This window comes from Thermobia domestica, chromosome 6 (genome assembly GCF_964235325.1).
Source record: "Thermobia domestica chromosome 6, izTheDome1.hap1.1, whole genome shotgun sequence".
NCBI lineage: Eukaryota > Metazoa > Arthropoda > Insecta > Zygentoma > Lepismatidae > Thermobia > Thermobia domestica.
The window spans coordinates 167,131,667-167,153,490 of NC_137459.1; the positions used below are offsets into that span (position 1 = coordinate 167,131,667).

Sequence of the window (21,824 nt, forward strand, 5' to 3'; positions counted from 1 at the left end):
TGAAATAAAAATTATTATAATTCGAAAGCTGGATAAAAAGTACTGGAAACACTGCTGTAATTGTTCCTAGCTTTATGGGCAGAGTAAATATCAATTGCATTGCTTCAGTATAATCTCTCACCATCTCTAGAACCTCTTCCATGCCTGTGAGAAGCGACGTACACTGTCAGCACGTCCATCTTTGTCTGTGCTTCTCGAGGACCGTTATGTGGTAGTAATGATGATTTGTTTCTCTCGTGCCTTAATACTATTCTTGAAGTGTGATAAGTGGCATTATCATACAAGAAGATGCCCATTGTTGTCAGCAAGTACCAATTCTTGTCCATGAAAAGGACGAAGGTCATGTTGCAAGAAATTGCAGCAGCAGGCTGCATTGACTGTCTGACCATGAAGATAAAATGGTGCAGGATTACCCTACTGATGGTGTATACCACAATGAGCATTACATTCACACCAACGGACTGCGCAAGAAGCATCGTCTTTGGACGAGAAGATCCAGAATGTTTCCATCCATTGGATTGTTGCTTCAAACATTGTCATACGAGTGAGTCAGGGTATTCTTATATACGTACTATCTGTCCAGCGAAGTTGCCACCTTCCCTCTTGTAAGATTGCAGCAAGTCATATGTAATTCAACAACGTTGACATTTTCATACCTGTGTAATTTGATGGCGATTTTACCGCGCTGCAATTATGCTGAACCTAGGAACGTTGTTCAGGATGCAATCCGCTTCCATCAGGAAGAAAAAGAGCTGAATTACATTATGTGAGTGTGGAGTCGTCCTGGATAGCATTCGTAGCTTAGGACATATTTTCGAATTACACGCTGTTCGATAACAACGCTTCGTCGCCACATGCTTTTACATAGCACTTGGAGGCACTCCAACACATCCTTTTACGCACTCCAACACTTACCATCTCAATTTTGATCTACGCAGGTGATTGCACTTTCCGAAACATCTCATTAGAATTTTTGGACTCTTGTTAGAGCCATTGAAATCTCCACCTTTTCCACACCACACTACAGTATTTGACTGTGTAAGACGTAACCATACCCATTTATCACATTTACCCCTGTGACGTTACGTTATCTATCGAATATCTGTTGCATCCTTGCGTTTCTCACATATCAGTAATGTTGCCACTACTTTTATCTAGCGTGTACATAGCAAACGCTTACGTAATAGGTTTATTTCTACCTTAGATAAAACCTTTTACTTTAGAGCAATGATAAGAGAGGAAAAAATGGTAATTGTAGAAGAAAAGAAAAAAAGATTTCAACCGATTTACAGGTTCGTGACCACAACATAGCGAGAAAGTGATTTTTAGATCTCTCTCTCCGTCCGTTCTTCCCGATGTGTGTATACACCTATAGACCATACTGTTCAACGTAACCGAACTAAATTTTTGAACTTTCCCTGAATTTTCTCACCCAAATGTGAAGATAGTTTATTGGAGAGTAAAAGTCAAAAATTGGTATTTTCTCGAAAACGGCTTCTAATGATTTTTTCTAAATTTATTTATTTGTTTTGCATAAATAAATATTACAGTGACAACCCCCGTAATATGATATAACTCGTCTTTCTGGGAAAAATTAGAGAAAGGACAGTTTACTCTGGCAAATGAGCACTGTACTTTGTGGACGATTTTGTTAAATATTAACAATAAATATTAAATATTAATAATAAATGTTTAATTAACAAATCTACAATACGACATAAGATTTCTGTTAAAAATGCCCACAGGATGTTTTTTTCGGACAGTCTTCTTAAATACGCTTTAGGCGATTTCATTCATTTTTTTATAAATAAATGTTATTAACAACCCTAAACTGTGGCATAGTTTATTAATCATGAAAAATTCAAAAAGAGTAGTTTACTCTTGGGAATGAATTACGCGTTTCCTAAAGAACGACTCAGGCAGTTTTGTTCGTGTTTCATAAGTAAATATTTCATTAATATTCGTGCATTATTATGACAGTATCCACTTATCTTGAAACCATCGTTGCTCTTGGAAGTTGAGTTATTTTCGCATGATTTTCTTCAAAGCAATTCGAGTGATTTTCTTCATATTTCAGAAATAACAGTTTCATTAACAATCATGTGACATGACATAATATATTCACTAACTAGCATCAATTACCCGCTTTGTTGAATTGAAATAAGAAAAAATAGTAATACGTTTCGTTTGTCACTTTTTACTAGTATTGAAGTGCTTTCAAATAGTAGAAAAAAAAATTAATAAAAATCAGAAAATAATAAGTAATCTATATAAATAGAAATGAAATATTACTGTAGTGGGCTGAATTTGGATTTAAGCGGCATTGGAAAGTCACTGTTTATCTCAGTAACTCCGAAAACTAATGATTCGACACTATTATCAGTAATTTTCGACAATTTTTAAATCTCCCCCTTCCTATCTCCTAAGTTGCACCGTCCAAGTGAAATGACTGAAACAATCCGAGGCCCGAACCTAATCTATGTTGAAAATCTGATTGAGACCGATCGGATGGTTCAAGAGTTATCAGTCACAAACCTAGTCACTTTCATTTATATATAGGTATGGTTGCTTTTGAGGGTGAGTTCTCTTAGGACGATTTTTTTTATTTTCTAAAACGGTTCAGGCGATTCTTCGTATTTCATAAAGAATTGTTTGTTTCATTAGTCATAGGTAATTTTTCGTGAAGAAATCCACAAGTAGTGCTTTACGTTTGAGGGTGAGTTCTTAACGAAGTTCTGCAAAAATGACTTTTATGATATTAATGTTTCATAAATAAATGTTTCCGAAATAATTACAGATCTATATTATTCAATATATAAGAAATTTGGACGAGATACTCAGTGTGATGGCCGGTACCTTTTTATCATTTTTTCCTCGTTGTGTAATCAATGTAAAAATGTTAAAGAGAAGTTTGGTACACGTTGTTTCTCAAATTAAAATTCACTCTACCCTTTTGAGAAATTTGGTGGTTTTGATTCAAAGCTGATTTACGAAAGTCGATACTAGCTTTGCTTTCATCTTCTTAGCTCCCTTAATATGGACTTCTTTCCTTTCTTGCTTGTTCTTAGTTTTGATTTTTCGTTATTTCGTGGTTAGGATTTTTGTTTTAATGTTAATAATATTTCATTATTGTGTCCTGTTAAACCAATGGAGATTAGAGAGAGACAAATGAATGGTGAGAAAATAATCATAAGAATATCCAAAGAAGGTTTCGATTGAACATGCAGTCCCATGAGCAAGAAGTAAATAATATTGATGCCATATAGAATGAGTTGAATAGACTAATGAATTAGCGACTTTCGTGTATTCACAAAACAAACTCAGAATTAAACTTTGGCATGTAAGCAACATCTACGCTAAATACGTTGAACTTGAAAAGGATATTGGATCAGGTCCATGTAACCAGCCGCATTCTGGTATGGCTTTGAAGATGTTTTATTTTGTAGTTTATCATTGAGACAAACTCTTAATTGTCTGCTATTAATTTTAGTTGCATTTATTTGTCAGCATTTAAAGCTTTTCTCTTTCTTTTTTGGTATTTTAATTTCTGAGAACTGGTTTTATATCATATACTGAAAAGCATATGACTAGCATTAAGTGAAAGTGTACGTCATTACAGATTCCTTGTAATTCGTTACTTTTGTCTCACTATGTTTGTAAATTGTTCATTATAGCTATGAAGTAATTACAAATTTTCAAAATTTTGCTTGCAAATTTGTCCGTTCTTCATACGTCAATAACTTGCAAGGTATATAATATATACATATGTGCACTAGAAGTTTAGGACTATAAATACTCCTTTCTCTATATAAGACGAATCCTTACTTTCTTCAATTTGCATGATGTTTAGGTGAGACAGTCAATTACTGAGGATATATATTGAATAACTCACTCACTAGGCCCTCAATGTGTTTCCAATGAGTGTTCAAATCATCTTCAATTTTAAAAATAAATGTTTAAATGCTGTATTGCTACTGCAAAATACTCACTTTCACTGGGTGGTATAGATAAGTCAGTTGTAACCATGGTGCCTAAAATGTTGTTTTAAATTTAGGTAATTCTAGATTTTTGATAAGATCATTGAGTTCTCCTTGTGGTATGATTCGAGTAGTCTATGCTTTGCAACTAGTTTGCTTTATGTTGTTCTTCGCTATTTGGTGAAAAATTTATTGTCGTAGAGTTCATATAAACATTAAATGGATATTTGGGAGCAAGAAGTCCTTTGTCATGATACACAGGTTGAATTGCAGAAAGTGTATTAGAGTACAAAATTATTATTTTCTCTTCACATACATTCGTTTCTTAATAGGATAAACTTAATCAGTAGTGTGAGTGATAAGTCATGCGTATTGCAGATGACATTCAAAGTTCTTTTCGATCCATTCACGCGTTGAGTTTTTGGTGTAAATGTAATTTAACTCTTCTTTGAAATAAATACTACTTACCGTAAATATAGTAGAAAGTTATTCGGTATATTGACGCGCTTCCAATACATTTTCTAGTTGTCTATAACGCACAAATGGAAACCGAAGCTATTGCAATGCAATTATCATCAAAGCACGCCATAAACCACAATTATGCAATTTTCCTACAATTCATAAGAACTAACAATCCTTATCACAAGACAGCATGGTATATTAAATATTACGTGAAAATCGTGAAAATCGTGAATCGTGAAAATCGTATTATGAAAAATATAATACATTTTTGCAATGTTGCCAACTGATTGTGTGTGGAAAACCTAACATTTAATTCAGAAAACACAACTACTGATTAAGGCTGTAAACCAGAGCTTATCTTCAGATTTTATTATTAATTTAGTTTTCGAATTCAGTGGCCGCCAGTTAGTAAAGTTTAGCTAGTCTTATTCCTATAACATGTTTAATATTGAACAGTGTTATCTAACTTGCTCAATGCTTGTTTTTTTTTTTTTCCTCCTCTTTCTCTAGTCTTTTGAAGATCCCCTTTGCTTAAATTTCATTATGAAGAATAGGTCTTACTTCCTTTGCGACAACATGTTAGAATGCTTAGCTTTGAGATAAGTTTGTGGTGGACAACATAGGGCTGATTCTCTCGTTTTCTTCCACCATTTTAATGTCACAAACTCTTTCATCATTTGCTTGCATTGTCGAACGTCTCCTATAATTTACAGGGCATTGTCAAAGACGTTCAAGATTGATTTAATTTATTTATGTACATTTGTATTGATATGTTGATGTAGATTTCCTTGAGTGTCACTTTGCTAGTAATAGTAGAGTTGTGCTACTGGGAGTATTAAGTGGAATTTTTGACACATATGAATAGTTTATATCATTAAATGTCATGTTGTACTAGCACAACGTAAAATACGTGTCTTTCAAAATTTATCTTGATTCAGTTTTGTTCATGGTTTTATTTTATCTAGCACATCCGTATCGTAATTCTTTCTCTTTTGAAGTGTTAGCTATTACTTTAATCATGTGTTATTTTAAAATTGGTGGCAGTTTTTGGTTATTTGTTTTAAATAACTCGTATTCGAACGACAACTGGGTGTCATAAATTCGAGCTATGTAAAATGTATCATTGTACTAAATTTCATCATACGGGAAAATGGCTTAGACTTCTGTGCAATAAACTGATACTAAATGTGTGACGGAATGTAGAAAGACGATGTAAAAGTTGAAAGAAATTAAACACACAAGAAAGTAATTCAATAAGAGCTTACACATAGGCATGTGAATTTATATGTTATAACGTTAAAGAAGTACTACCTATTGGGCTTTGTTCCAGCAAGTTTTGTCAGGGGGGAGGGGGAGTTTAAAATGTGAATGGCTATACTAGGACACGATCTTTTGTATATTGAATACAGTAATTTAATTTACTTTAGCTCAGGGAAAGGGGGAATAAAAATTCCACGGAAAAATCTGGAAGAAACACTATACGATGAAACCTAAAATTAGATTAATAGTTTCTGGGTATTGTCAATTCATAGAAAATGAATATACACCTTAATATCGTGCATCTTAACTGAACCAACAAAAGTTGATCAAGTAAAAGTGCCTTAAAAATAATCATCTCAAATAGAATGTTTACCGTAAAGTAAAGAAAGTTAAATAGATTGGAAAAGTAAAACAGAGATGTTGTTTTATATACAATTCTGCTTGAAGATACAGGGTACTTTATTACCCTGTACCATTTACCCTGTAAGATGCTAGAAGTGAGGTTACATGTAAATTTCAAAACGTGTTGTAAATAGTGTCAATTTGAATCTGAGAGCTTTCGTAGTAGTTCCGTCAAAGTTTATTTATTCATTTGTTCTTGCTATATCTGTGACTAGTGGCAAATTACAATGTAATACATTGTTGCTCTAGGTAGTATTATCTATGATCTACATCGATATTGGTATTTTCAAATTACAATTGTACGAATTTGATTTTTTACGATATTCATAGTCAGTATTCAAGTACTGTGATACTTTAAAGTATCCAAGATGTTAACTCGTACTCTGCGTTTGTTGTTCATTAATACATTCATTTTTAATGTGCATGCTTACAAGTTCCGAGTTTATCTTTGCTATAGGAAGTTTAATTACAATCATTAGATTGTAATGAAAGTTTTATTCGTGTCTGTAACTTGTTGTTACAGGGTGCTTTATTTTTCTAATTTTTTTTCTTTCTTTCTTTTTTTTAAAAATAATATTAAAATTGTAATTTTTGTTTGTCTCTTCGTAATCTTCTCTCAATTCTGTTCATCAAAGTTATCTTTCTTTTACAGTATAAAGGTTCCTCCTCTTTCAACTACAGCCATTGAGTCAGCAGAAAGAACGTTGTTTTGTAGATTCCTGTAGATTTATTATTTTCTTGTTCGCATGAAAGGAGTCTTCACATAACCCTCAGTCCATCAGATTTGAAGGTATAAATAAGTCTGATCATCCTATTGCTAACCAACCTGATTTGAGATTTTAAGATCATCTATCTGCCCCTGGACATGGTTAGAAAACCCGTGGGAGAAATTAACAAAGCTATTCTAAACAACATACTTTGAGCACCTAATTTTCTTGTTTGCTCTTACGACCCTAGTAGTTGTCAGCACTTTTACTCGTTTGAATGTAGGCTTTTGGTAAAGTGCTTTTGTGGTGATTGAAAAACTTTTTTTGAGAGTGTTGTTGAATAACATATAGTTTGCTGTAGAATGAGTGTAAACTGTTTTCCGATTGTGGTGATGTTTTATTCGTGTCTTAAGTTTGTCTATGCATTAAGATAAAAAATAATTGATGCTAATTTGTAGGCTTGTAATTGTTACGTAAGAATACTTGGTATCTGCTCGACTTTCGTGCTGTCTTAATTCAGGAAATGCAAATATTTTCAAAAAAAAAAAAAAAAAAAATTAAAGAACATTTGTGGGATTTGAATGGTTCACATTTTTCACAAGAATAAAAATATATCGAGCAAGGACTTTTTTTTTTTTTTTTTTTTAAAGAAACCTATATATAGCACCGTACTTCGACGCTTTGTCCTCTGTTTCACGAGGGAGAAGATGAGTTAATCATTTGCAGTCAGAATTAAAATTAATGCCCGCGCCTGAAATTTAACCCTTTCTATCCCAATGACCATTCCACTGGACATGTAGTTTATCACGTTATTTTTATGATTATACGCTTTAGTTAAGAACATTTAGTATCTTAGATGGATGTTAGGTTGTTGTACTATTAATTGGATAACCTACCATCTGACGATTTGCTTCTTGATTCTACGAAGTACAGAAATATGTATCGTAACGATTAAGATAAAATCAGATCCGAAAGCGTTAAAAGCAATCTCAGTCTGGCTTTACGTAAATGGCTGGACCTTCATACTACTTTCATCTATTAATTTCTCTATTTGATTATATGGCGACATATTATGTAAGAAAGTTTAATTATATTACAGTTATTTAACAGGTGTAAATTTTTAATATCATTCGGCGAGAGGGGAAACTACTTTTGGAGCCTGCCGTCATTTAACCCTAAAAGCTATTGAAAAGAAATCCTAATTTGATATTGAGAGACTGTTATTCCATAATACATAGCATATAACAAAATATAAATAAAATAATGCTGCTCTTTAGTTTCCCAGAGTCGAGATTACCCAGTACGCATTCCTTTTTGTTCAAGATAGACTTACTGTGTACACATAAAACATACAATGCTTTCAGAAGGATGAATTGTGCATAATCGATAAGACACTGACAACTTTCCTTTCGCCTGGAAGACACAAAATTAGAAGAAAATTATCAGAAAATGAAGAATATGTATAATTCATGACAATGATTCTTCGGAAGTTGTTCATATAAAAGGTTTTTCTTCTATTTCTGTTTAAACATTATTTAGTCGATTTTCAAAATAATTCTTTTTCTAACACGGCTTGTAAAATTATTATTGAAAGTAATGTTTCTGTTTGTGTTTTGAAATATGTTTATTTATTTATTTATTTATAATTGGTTTCAGACACAGCACTAAGTCATTTTACACTGAAACATTTTAACATTTCGATAACATAGCAATTGAATAACAATTTGAGCTCAAGACGGTACAGCACAACAGCAAAATTACAAAATTTGCTTACTTATAGATGATCTGAAAGTATACTCCTTTGAAAAAAACGTCTACAGTTTCTGGCAGCTGTTTGTCAAGTACTGACAATTCGGTTTAGAAGGGACCTTTGGATAAAATAACACTCTACGTTCGAGTGTAAAAGAGATCACTAGACCGTATTGTTCTAGCGGGTACGCGAAAATTGATCTGATATATGGCCATTTACAATTTTTTGCAAAAAATATTAGGTCAGGAATTTTGTTTCTCACTAGGGAAGGTTGATATTGAGGTATTTTAAAACGTCATGTTTTGGAAGTGTTCGCAGGTGAGGTGTTCTGCCAAAGTAAGTAGTTCTACTGAACAGGAGGTATTTCTCGAATTTGCTTTCTTCGTAAGCAAGGACAACTTAAGAATGTAGTAATACGTTTAGTACACATTTATCATTCTTCTGCAGATTTTGTCCTCTAAGATGTGTTTTTATAGAAAATATTCTGTGGAACATTGAATTAATAACGTTTTCTTAGAAAACGCTGTATCTATTTGCTTGCAAACGTTTAATCTGTAAATCGTTTGAAGTTCCGAGTTGCAGTGCAAATCTGTCGTATCGTAAATCCTCAAAATCATTGTTACTTTTCATGTATGAACAATGCTTTTCATGATAATAATGTTTTTATGATTGCTAATTTCCCATTATTCTAACTTATTATGCATTATTGATGGATTCATCATGAGAGAACTAACATAAGTATCTGTGTAGGTCATTTTCTAATGTAAGAGATCACACAAGTTACAATACAAAACAAGTAACAGTACATTAGCTGTTGTTAAGGAAATAACCCAGAAGATATTTATAAAATTAAAGAGAATTTTGCAAACTATAAAGACAACGTGTCGCATTCAATTAATATTAAACTAAAATAAACATCTCATTTTTGTAGAAAATAGGTTTTGTAAATGAATGCTTATTAGACAGCCATTAAATGTTTACTTAACACATTTAGTATTTGATTGCTTTTCTTATTTATTTATTTATTTTTTTTTTAAATAGAAATCTGATTTTTTTTTTCTTAAGTGAGTTGAAATTCGAGCGTGTAAGTATTGCGGGGATGGGATGCCACGGACACATGTATATCTCTAGAAGAATCAAGCTGTCACTTTGACCGTGGAATGACACTTGTATACCGGAAAGGCGTGTGAAATAATTAGCAGGTAATGCACGGTAGTTACCGATAGTCTTGCAAATGGTGCAAAAAGACTAGAAATCAACAAATTTGCCCTGGCTTGAGTTGTGGAACAGGTTAATCTAAAGTTAAAAAAAAAAAAAAAAATAAATAAAAAACTATATTGACAAGCAGCTTTCCCCCACCAAAGTGGATCCGATATGCAGTATATACGAAACAAGTCAGATATATTTCTAATAAAATGTTTGTTGCTGACATTTATTGCATCCAAATGCATTGTGAATAGATGCTCTTACATGGGTAAGGGTGTTACTCGCCCAAAATCACTTACAACTAAGAGAATTTGCAGTGATAAAATTGATGGAGATTTTTTTTTTTTTTTTTTTTTTTTTTGAAGGAGAAAAAAGGTGTTGGTGTCACTTGCGGCGTGTATATATAGGGTGTTTCAAAAGTGCTCTGACATAGGGTAACTCTGTTATTATCAGAGTTACAACATGTAAGAGGGGAAACCGATGTTTTCAATCTGAAGTAAAGGAATCTGACGAGCCATTTGGGCTGTACACTCTTTATGCGCCCAGTGTTAAATGAAAATGCAACGTTGCCCTTTACCTGGAACGAGAACAAAAGTAAATGGGGGCTGGCCATCGACACGTTAGTGTACAAGACAGTAACTTCATTCACTTATGCTATGGGTCCAGGTAAGTGGCAACGTTGCATTTTCATTTAACATTAGGCGTGTAAAGAGTGCACAATCCAAACGGCTCGTTCGATTTAATAAAAAGAAAATCCTTCACTTTAGATTGAAAACATCATATTTTGAGACTGTTTTCCCTCTTACATTTTGTTGTAACTCTGATAACAACAGCATTACCCTCTGTCTGGATACTTTTGAGACACCCTGTATATAATACACTGTGTGTGTGAATATAGGGAAGGCGCTTAGGAAAGTATTTGAAGAATAAATACTTCCTTATTTGGTACGACAATGTACCGAAAAGAACCCAATAAAGGTTACATGTCTGGATAAAAAGTAAGGAACTGTTCGCACCTTCTCGAGAAAAGTGACACAAGTCAAAAAACCTTAAGGCCCAGGCTCGTATCCCTCGCGAGAAAAATGACATAACTCGTAACTTGTTTTAAAGTTATTTTATAATCACAATGTTTTTTTTTTTTTTTATGTGTAAAAGTTTTGTAAGAAAGCTTTAAAATTATTCAAAAATCAGAGTGTATTAGAACAAAAATGACAAATTTCGTGTTATGTCACTTTTCTCGCGAGGGATACGAACTTGGACCACAAGGTTTTTTGACTTGTGTCACTTTTCTCGAGAAGGTGCATTATGTTTAGAACGACACTAGTGATAACACACTTACAATGTACAAATGTAAACGAAACAAATGTTTAGTTATTTTCAACAGTATGCAGAAGTCAACGAGAATTTGACAAGACACGAAAAAGAATAAACCAGAGACTGTCATATTTTGTAGAACTAAATTCATCGTTGACATCGTTGACCAAATACTTTGCAAATACACGGTAAAAAAACACCTAGTAGGAGATGACCTGTGCATGTAGTGTATAACGTGCTGTTCAGCGTGTCTAAATCCGGAATTGTGCAAGGAAACTACATAAAGGAAGATAACCGGACGAGAACTTGAAAAAATAGTAGTAGTGAGTGACAGCCTCACGGAGGACGAGCAACAGCCGCTGCCATGCAAGAAACGAAAGCAGTGTCAAATTTCTTGTGCAAAAGCAACAAAACAAGTGTTCGTAAAAGATACAAAAAAAAAAAAAAAGTTAGTTGTAAATGTATCAGGAAGTTTAAGAAACAAGTAGTTTGTAAGAAATGTGCCCAAAAAGTAGCTCTTATTGTCATAACATGGCCGTGAATGAGATATGCATGGTCTGCTACGCAATTTGCATTTCGTGTTTTGTAAAGAATAATATTTGTCTGAGTAATAATGCTTTTATAGTAAAGAAAAAAATAAACTGTATATTCAAAACCATTCACTATTGCATCTCACGTTTTTTTTTTTTTTTTTTTTTTTTTGTAGAATTTAGAATTGTGTTACACATTGCCCATTGAGTTGAGTTGATTTTGAATTTAATGTCTCTTTCAGCAGCGAAGCTATATGAGACGGGACCTACTGATTAACATGGAATCCGAACCACGTGATATTGTCCATATAGACAGTGTAATAAACACGGATGTGCTATGCACCATGCATATGTAAAATATAGCAGATTGTATATTACAAATAGTATGTAAGATAGGTACCTTTTATACAATTATGCATTATAACTTCTTAGTAACTAGTCAATAAATAAAAGAACATAAAAATATACGTAACAGTTTCAAATAAATCGAAAATGAATTTCATCATATACAAAAGTGAAGTAGAGGTCAAATTGACTGCTTGGCACTTTCTGGGAATTTAATGCTTCTAGTGTTAAATGACGTGTAAAATTTAAAGTAAGGAGATGTTGAATAAATTTAAGCAATTTCCTACAATAAGATAAAAATTGACTAATAATAATAATAATAATAATAATAATAAATTAGAGCTAAACAGCCAAGCACCATTGATAGTGCGTGGCGGCATGCTTTGCACTTTCCCGGATTAATCAGTTACCGAAAACACAAATAAAAAATTTGAGGGGCCGCGGTGGCTCAGTGGTAGAACACTCACCTCTGGGGAATGGGGTCCTTAGTTCAATCTCAGCTCACGCCAAGTGAACTTCGGAGTGAACAAACACCGTGTGCGTAGGTTTTCTCCCGTTTCCTCCCATTTTCTTCATTCCACCATTTTCATTCATTTCTCATCTCATAACTGACAAAGCTCAGGAATTTTTAATATTTTAGGCTACATATGTTTACATGTTTATGTAGTTAATATTGAATGTTGTAACTACTTAGCTTTCTATGCCATTTACATGATTGTTACGTAGTACATTGGTTCCCAACCAGTGTGTCGCGAGATTTTAAGAGTTTAAGTTATACAGTATGCGACAAAACAAACAGTACTGAAATCACATCGTTGACATTTATTTATTTGTTGTACAACATACCGAAACACAAGAAAGATTGTCAAATGGATGTTAACTAAATGTTTCAACACATATTGTAAATTTACAAGAAATAATTCCTGTACATTATGTGTTCAAAATGTTGAACATTATGTCGCACATATTCTTCGTAGTGGTCCTGTAGATCGATGAATATGTTAGTGAACACGGTTTGCTGGAATACAAAGCAAATGACCGAATCTTTTTCTCTTAACTCCAGTATAGTGGTAGGAAGTTATCTGTTCGGAAAATTGCTTCCTTCAGCATATCCCGTAAGTAGGCATCTGGAGTCATGAGGTGAGGGGAGTAGGAAGGATATGAAAAATCTGTTCCACAGGAAATCAAGCGATGTCCAAACTCTTGTGAGCAGAAGGGTAAGTGACTCACTTGGAGTGTGGGCAATAGCTCCGTCTTGCTGCATCCATTGTTGTTATAACGACAGATTTTTCATGCGGTAAAAGCCGCACAAATCATGCAAGACAGGGTCAATAATCATCTGTCGATTGCTGTGATGATCAAAGTACACATGGCTTTTCATTACTGAACCATATGTTACTGATGAAATCTTCATTTTCATATGCTATAGCTAACACTCCAGAGCAATACAGTAGACGTCTACGCTAATCTCCTGCAGTGAGACTCTGCCCCACACCGTATGAGCGGAAATATTGCTCGACAATAAGTACCTCCTTCTCTGTTGTAACATTATCTTCGCACCAATTGCACACTACGTTAGTCCACACACAACTGAGCACACATGTGGCACTCACAGCTCATACCACATAGCATCTGAGCCCCATCCGTACGCGAATTTCAGTACTGTTTGTTTTGCCGCATACTGTATATATCAGGGCGCAAAATTTCAGTCAGACGCACTCGCCAATCCAAAAATGATGGTCGCCAGTTTCTATCACGTACAAATTATGAGATCCCACTACCACGGCCTTTGGTTTGACAAAGAAATAGACTACCGCGTCGATACAATGACAAAGAATGTCGTGCTTCTCCAATCGTTGCACGAATTGCTATTTCAATTTGCGTTTGTTTAATTAGTTCTTCACTATTCGCTTAGAGGCAAAGTTGTCGATGAATTTCACGGCTAGTATTTTCTCCCTACATTTTCATTTATTTATTGACTGATTGATTGGCTAGAAAGAGAAGGCAGTTACCGTAGGTGACCAGTGATAACGTTATTTCATGCAAATATCTATTATATATATATATATATATATATATATATATATATATATATATAATATATTATGTATTTACTTATTTCGTTATTTATCTATCACTGACATCGTGAGGTGAGTGGCTGATCTGTTCTAGATAGTGAGCTGTACCACAGCTACTCTAGCTTCAAACAGCGAGGGAAACGATCTCTCGCGTTGATGCACCAGGACGCAAACCATTTCGAACGAGTGTGGGAAAGGAGGGACGAATTACAACGTTGTGAAGACTTCACATTCCGTGTTTTCTTTCACTCAGTGACAATTATTATCGTACGAAACAGAAACTGCGCAACCCTGTGAGTTTAAGTAGAAAACATTACTACTAGATACTGGTCACCAGCTCTAAATGTCTAGTCACCAATGGCGACCTGGCGACCGAATATTTTGCGCCCTGGTATGTATATACAGGGGAAAGACAAAAAATCTAAAAACACTTCATACAGGACACGTACGTTTGGCCCTCCACAGTACAACACGTGTTACGGTTGGCGATCGTTTTGTTTTGTTTTCAATGTGTCATGTGGACCTTCCTCTTCCGTCAGCAGTAACCAGTTCACCTGTGAGTGTCGTGGTGTGAAAGTGGTGAGGTAAATGGGCAACCTGACAGACTTCCAAAGAGGCATGATCGTTGGTGCCCGTCTGGTTGGAGCCTCAGTGGCAACAGTGGCGAACATTGTGGGAGTATCGAAAGGCACTGTGTCCAATGTCACGAGGGCATACGACATCTGCAAAGCACAATAGTGGTCGAAAGACAATCCTGTCAGATATAACCGGAGGGCATTAAAACGGATTGTAGCAGCTAAAAAGAAGACCACTGCAATGAAAATTATGTCTGAACTCAATTCCGGCCTACAGAACTCGGTTTCATCGAAAACAGTACGACGGGAACTTCATAAAATGAAAATTCATGGCAGGGCCGCTATAGCCATACCCCTGGTCACAGCAGTAAATGCGAAGAGGCGTATCCAGTGGTGCAAGGACCACAAGGCGTGGACTCATGAGCAGTGGAAACACGTAATGTGGTCCGATGAATCAACCTTCACCTTGTTTCCAACAACCGGTCATGTTTACGTATGGAGAACACCGTCGCAGGCCTATGATACAGACTGTCTGCTCCCAACTGTAAAGCATGGAGGTGGTTCTGTTACAGTATGGGTAGTGATATCGTGGTTTTCTGCAGAACCGATCATAGCCCTGCATGGAATGATGAATGCTAAGGCGTATGGGGCCATTTTGCGGGACCAGGTTCTACCCATGGGCCAAATATTGTTCCCTGATGGTGATGGCATTTACCAAGATGATTTGGCACCCTATCACGCTGCAAAAACGGTGAAATCATGGTTTGAGGAGCATGACCAGGAGCTATCTCACCTTCCCTGGGTCCCACAATCACCAGATCTGAACATTATTGAGCCATTATGGTGTGAGTTAGAAAGGCGTGTTCGCTCTCATTACCCTCCACCAGCATCCCTTAAGGAACTGGAGCAGGTTTTGGAGGAACAATAGTACAAAATTCCACACACCATGATTCAGGAGCTGTATACGTCCATTCCACGTCGGATCCAAGCTGGTTTGGACGCAAAAGGAGGCCCCGAACCATACTAGGTATGATTTTCACACTTTTACAAATGTTTTAGATTTTTTTGTCCCACTCCTATATATATATATATATATATATATATATATATATATATATATATATATATATATATATATATATATATATATATATATATATATATAATATGCTATTCAGAATGTATCTATACAATGAAGCGTGAAGTAGCATTTATCATGTAAAAATTTGGGAAAGATACATGTAATAAAGTAAAGAGAATAAAATACATTATTTGAACCGAACTCGCGATCACAATGTGTTTGCGGCTTAAAAGTAATCATCAGACATGTAGATTGATATATGTATATTTTTCTCAAATCACAAGTTACAAGATGAAACAAATACATCTAAATTTTAAAGGAACGAAGTATTTCATGTTTGAGTAAAAACTGGACGTGATTTACAGTTAAATAAGCGTAGATGGAAAACTACTTTTTTCTTCTTACTTTTTTATATTGTTCAGAAGACAAAGGGAACTTTTTTTTCCTGTTCGTTACTGGAAACCAGTTTCGTGTTAAAATGGAGTAAGTTTGTATATAAGAACTGCGATAAAACCAACTGAAAGCAAAAAGTATCCAGTATAACATTAATTCTGTTATATTTCTTAAAACATTTCTTGAGAGAAACGGGCGTAATAAGTAATTTATTCTTTTGATACATCTGGTGAGATTAGCATGTAAAACGATCTGTCAATGAAAAGAATGAATTGTTCGACTTGTCGTGCAATTCTACCATGTAAATAAAATTTCCAGACGTTCCAGCACAATATGTTTGGATTTTTGAGCGATGTCAACGTCCCACAAATGAGATTAGGATTTTTGCTTCAGTTTCCAACGTCATACTTGTGTTAGTCAGCATTTTTCTCCAATAAAAAATAATAAAATGTAAAGAGAAGAACAGATTGATATATGTTAAAGATGGTTTGTTTGTTGGTCTGTCAACCGTAACGCCATGTGCACACATACTGTGAAAAACCCAAGCGTAGATTTCACATTGATTTTGTTAATAATGTATATAAGTCTTACTTCTCGTATAGATTGGTTGGTATTCCAAGCATTTATGTTTTGTTTTCGTCTGATGCTCCTGACAGACTGTTTGTATTTAGATGGGACATTCGATCGAAAAAGTGTAACAGCGTTTTCAGAACAGCCATTCTGAGTGAGATTTTCCCGAGCTTTCTTCGTCCACACCAGGCGAATACCGTAATGGCACCTAACGTACAAGTCCCAGGCCGCTTCCTTCCTCGGTAATTTCTTCCTTTCTCTTCCCCGAATATTGTGTTCACCCAGAGAGGTCATCCATCATACATGACGCGCATATGGTCGAAGATGCCGGTAATGCACAGAAGTATGTATAAAAAAAAAAGTAAATAGAAGAACACACTGTCTGTGTATTAACATAGGCCTATGTACACAAGATGGCTGATACTTAGATGATAGATGTTATTTATTATTGCAACCATTATTATTATTATTATTATTATTATTATTATTATTATTATTATTATTATCAAACAAAAAGAAATAGGTATGTCGTTATACCAAGGGCGTTCAGTAAAATGTATCGTCGGTCGGTAAAGGTTGGGAACCTCTGACGTAGTATATAATCTCGTACTGGCTGCCATATATATTTGTAGTTTAGTCGGAACTCTTATTACAATGTTTTCGAGGTTAATAATGTGCAGTTAATTTTGATGCGAATGTTCCCCTTGCGTTTAATGCATTTTTGTCTATTAATGATTCAATCATTTAGTTGGGGGCACGGTGGCTCAGTGGTAGAGTGCTTACTCTCTGGTGTGTGGGGTCCCTGGTTCGATCCTCGGACAGGTAAGTTTGTGGTGGACAATATCATGTCCGTGGGTTTTCTCGGGCAGTGCGCGGCTCTTTCTCCACCAATTCTTCCATCATCATTCACTTAATCGCTTAACTTAAAACATATAATCGTGGAACGTTAAATTGAAATATTTCATTTCACAATTTAGTTGCATTGTTCCATGTCTAAAGAGTGTTCGTTAGTCGTCAGCGCACATTTTTACTGTTTCTTCAAACTATTGCTAAATTCAGTAATTAATAATGTTCTACCACATAAAACTTTTAGTAAAATGAAATTGTTAGTTGTACTTCGTTGGCCTACCAAAGCTAATGTCATCATAATTGAGCGGAGTACGCATTTCTCTCAACAGAAAATATGTTGACAACCCTGACCATCTGTCCTACTCACTAGTATGTTGTTATTACTAGAAAAGTGAGCAGAACATTTTTTATCGTTTTGTGTCTTGTAATATGTAAAACATCTTAAAATTGGATGAAGATTTCAATACACTTAAGGTGTAGTACATCCTTTTTAGTTTACAGGGGACTACTCATTTCACAAAGTGTTAACAAGAGTAAATTTATCATAATTTATTTTGAACATGAGTGAGCGTAGTATAAATATTTAATTGGTCAGGTACTTTGAAATGCAGATATTTTAGCATCCCCGGCTTCTAGATTCATGAATCATACCTTCAGTAGGCAAAGTAACTGTGAAGTATCTTATTGGATAGTTAATTAAATACACACTATTTTTGCTGAATAAGGTGAGTGCAGTGGTCGAAATAGGTCGGTGTTCTATAAAGCCTGTAACTTTAGACTCAAACTATGGTATGCATAAGTATGGGAAGTCTGTTCTTCCGTCAGTCGAGAGCAGGGGCGGCGATTAGGGGGTAAGAGGGGCAATTTTCCGCACTTTTTTTTGAAGTGATCCCTTAATGAGTATATACAAATAGTTTCATTTGGAGATGTAAAGTTTTTGTATGTATTACTGGTTCATATAAAAAATGGTGCCATATAATATTTGCCACTGCGTGAGTACGTATATGTTATTTGTCTTCTCGTGGAGTTAAGAAAGCTACAGGAATTGCGTATTTCTTTAACCTTTATTTTACGGCTGTCACTACACTGCCAAAATAGTAAATCCGTTCTTTCCCGCGTGTCACTGTACTGACACAGGCGAAAGGTTTACTTTGACCCGCGAGCACACATATTTTTTTTTAAATGATGTGCCTTATTGTATGAAGAGATAGTCCATAGTGAAAGGAACCAAAAACGTTGGTTCTCAACCGGTGTGCTCGCGGGTCAAAGTAGACCTTTCGCCTGTGTCACTACAGTGACACGCGGGAAAGAACGGATTTACTATTCTGGCAGTGTACTGACAAACGGTAAAATAAAGGTTAAATGTCGTAGCATATGCTTGTAGTATTTACTGTTTTTCATTTTTTAAGGGTAATAACATACACTTAATGGTATGTGTGGAATTAAAAATATAAGTTGCTCATTAATCTCCAGTTTCAATATAACTTCCAGTTCAAAACAAGCCTCATTATTCGTTACTATGATTAATATTATCCTTTCTATTTATATGTTTGCAAATTTGTTATTAAATAATCTGATCATACAAGTTTCCAGACATAATTTTAAGATGTTTATGATCAAGGAATCAAATCTCTTCTTACACTTTCCTTGTTTGAGAGTACAAAGAGCTAGTACCTACTTGCTGCTCTTGTCAATTTGCTTCATAAAATATGAAATACAACATACGGCATTTTAACTGAAAAATATAGTATTCTATTAATTATATAACCTTTCGTCAAACAAGGTGTTAGAAACAACCTGGAAAACTAACATTGATATACAAATATTCAGATCATGTCTTCCACCTCCCCACTTTTAACGTCCAATGCAGCCACTGGTCGAGAGGGACTAGAGCAAAACTGGTAATATATATATATATATATATATATATATATATATATATATATATATATATATGTGTGTGATTTAAAATTCAATGTGTAAAGATAGTTTCCATTCACTCATATCCTCTATTGAAACCAGAAGTGCAGATTTTTCTGTTTCAGTATTAGATTCCTATATTTTAGAAACGGGATTTGCCTCTTTTATGGTTGAAAGCATACAACACTAAAAGCATGAGATGCTAATAAGTATAAAGTTGAGGGAAATATACCACTTTTTATAGTTTCCTTATTAACATGTCTTAACAAAACACAGGGTCTGCCCAAGATATATCTGAAGCTTCATGCACTCATCTCACAGTCCACATGAGAAACATTGGATTATGAAACTAATGCGACGAAAGAACAAAAAAAAATCTAGTATATTTCGATATGTACACTCATGTCCAAAATTATTGTCGCATATCTATAACTGTCTTTTTTTAAAAATATAATTGGATAATGACTTTACAGGGTACTTTTAATACTGATACTATGCGCATAATCGGAAAATGTATATTTGTGGTAAATTTCATAGAAAAAGAATTATAAATACGACAGTTATGATGAGTATAATAAAATGTTGCAAAATGGACAAGAAAATTTTGTTTCGTTTTGTTTTTGTTTGTTACTGCTCTTTTGACTTGAAATTTCCCACATATATGTCTTTGTCAATTATACACATATTAACGTTATAAGAAATACCGGGCGAATTCGTTATCAAATTACATTCCTAGAACAATATATTTATAGACATGTGACAATAATTTTGGACATGAGTGTACATCTCTGGTGACCTTGCATACGTCCAACCGATATTCTATCTCCTGTCATGTTCGTGTCAGCCTGTCTAGTGGGAGGATGCAATTATTTTTGCTATTCGTTGTTTAACGTGATTTAAGTCTTGAATTTGAAGAGCATACACCAAATATGTTTACGCCCTCCCAAAGGAAAAGGCCCAAAGGCGTTAGATGAGGGCTGCGAAGAGGTTAAGCAATTCGTTCTCCTCGGCTGATTAATCTGCCAGGAAACCGTCTGTCCATAGCTACACAAACGCGAGAACTAAAATGGGACGGTACTCCGTCATATTGCTTGAGTAGTTTTCCATATTTTGTTCTCTTGGAAGGAAAACAAATGTTCATGAATCAGTCCACACTTCACATTCATTTTCGGTGAAACGCGTTCGTATTCTGCTAATTCACGAGGTGGTATAAACCCCTAAATTCTGCATTTACGGTGGTTTTCTGTACCAATCGTCCAAAATGTTACTTTGTCACTGAACATCACAGTAATCAAGAAGTTTCGATTGTCACAAATTTCATCGAGTTTGGTAGCAACAGGTTTTACTATTTTAAGCATGTCTAACTTACTTTATCTCCTATGCAACCGGGAAGTTGAGTGTCACATCTACAAAAGCTCTCAATTGATTCCTGTCCTCAGTCAACTGGATCTGGTTTCTACTTTGCATCCATGTTAATATTTTCGTTCCACCTGCGCCTAAGTCTTCCTAATGGTCCTTTGCGATTGGATTTCCAGTTAAAATGTGGAAGCGTCTTCCATTCTGGTTACATGGCCTGTCCACCTGAGTCTCCTACACTTAATGAATGTAACAATGTTAGGCAAACCGTATAAATTATGCAGTTCCTCGTTATGAAGTTTTCGTCATTCCCGTCCTTCTTGGATCCGAATATTCGCCTTAGGATTTTGTTTTCTCGCACTTTCAACCTGCGTTCTTAACTCGAAGTAGGCGACCCTATTTCGCAAAATTCACAGCATGCGTAATTGTCGTTTTATATATTTCAAGCTTAAAATTCTTCGACATAATTCGCGATAACAAAAGAATTTGAACTGGACAATAACACTAATTCTGTGTTACTTCTGGTGCATGGGGTCCCTGGTTTGATTCCAGCTTACGCTAAGTGGGCTTTATAGTGGACAAACAGTGCGCGTGGGTTTTCTCGGGGTTCTCCTGTTTCCTCCCACTTCATTCATTTCACTATTGCATTCATTTCTCATCTTCACCATATCCTTTAACATAGCCTCCATAACCGTGTGATGTAAAATTGAAAGATTTAATTCAATGTTTTACACGAATTCCAAGCTTTCAGTTGACATTTAATTTCTTCTGGATTTGGCTTGAAGTATTATGGACACGGCGAACTTCCATATAGGCTATTTAGTTTTCTCTGCATTTACTTCTAAACCTATGTCCCTGCAGACGTTTAATAAAACATCTGCACTTCTTTCTGTTACCCTCATATCATTCCCTTTCAGGTTAACATAGTCAGAATAAACCCTATCCTGATGAGTGCCACTCACCCCTAGGCCATGGCTTCTTATCAATTTTCCTTATAGCATATTCCAAAACAATGTTGAATAATAATGATGACAACGCATATCCTTGTT

At 34.9% G+C, this 21,824-nt stretch overlaps 1 protein-coding gene across 14 annotated transcripts in view; it reads left to right on the forward strand.

Annotated features, from left to right (window-relative positions):
• The window catches only part of Ssdp (Sequence-specific single-stranded DNA-binding protein), a 690,704-nt gene that overhangs the window by 659,209 nt on the left and 9,671 nt on the right, over positions 1–21,824 (forward strand). The window lies entirely within an intron of this gene.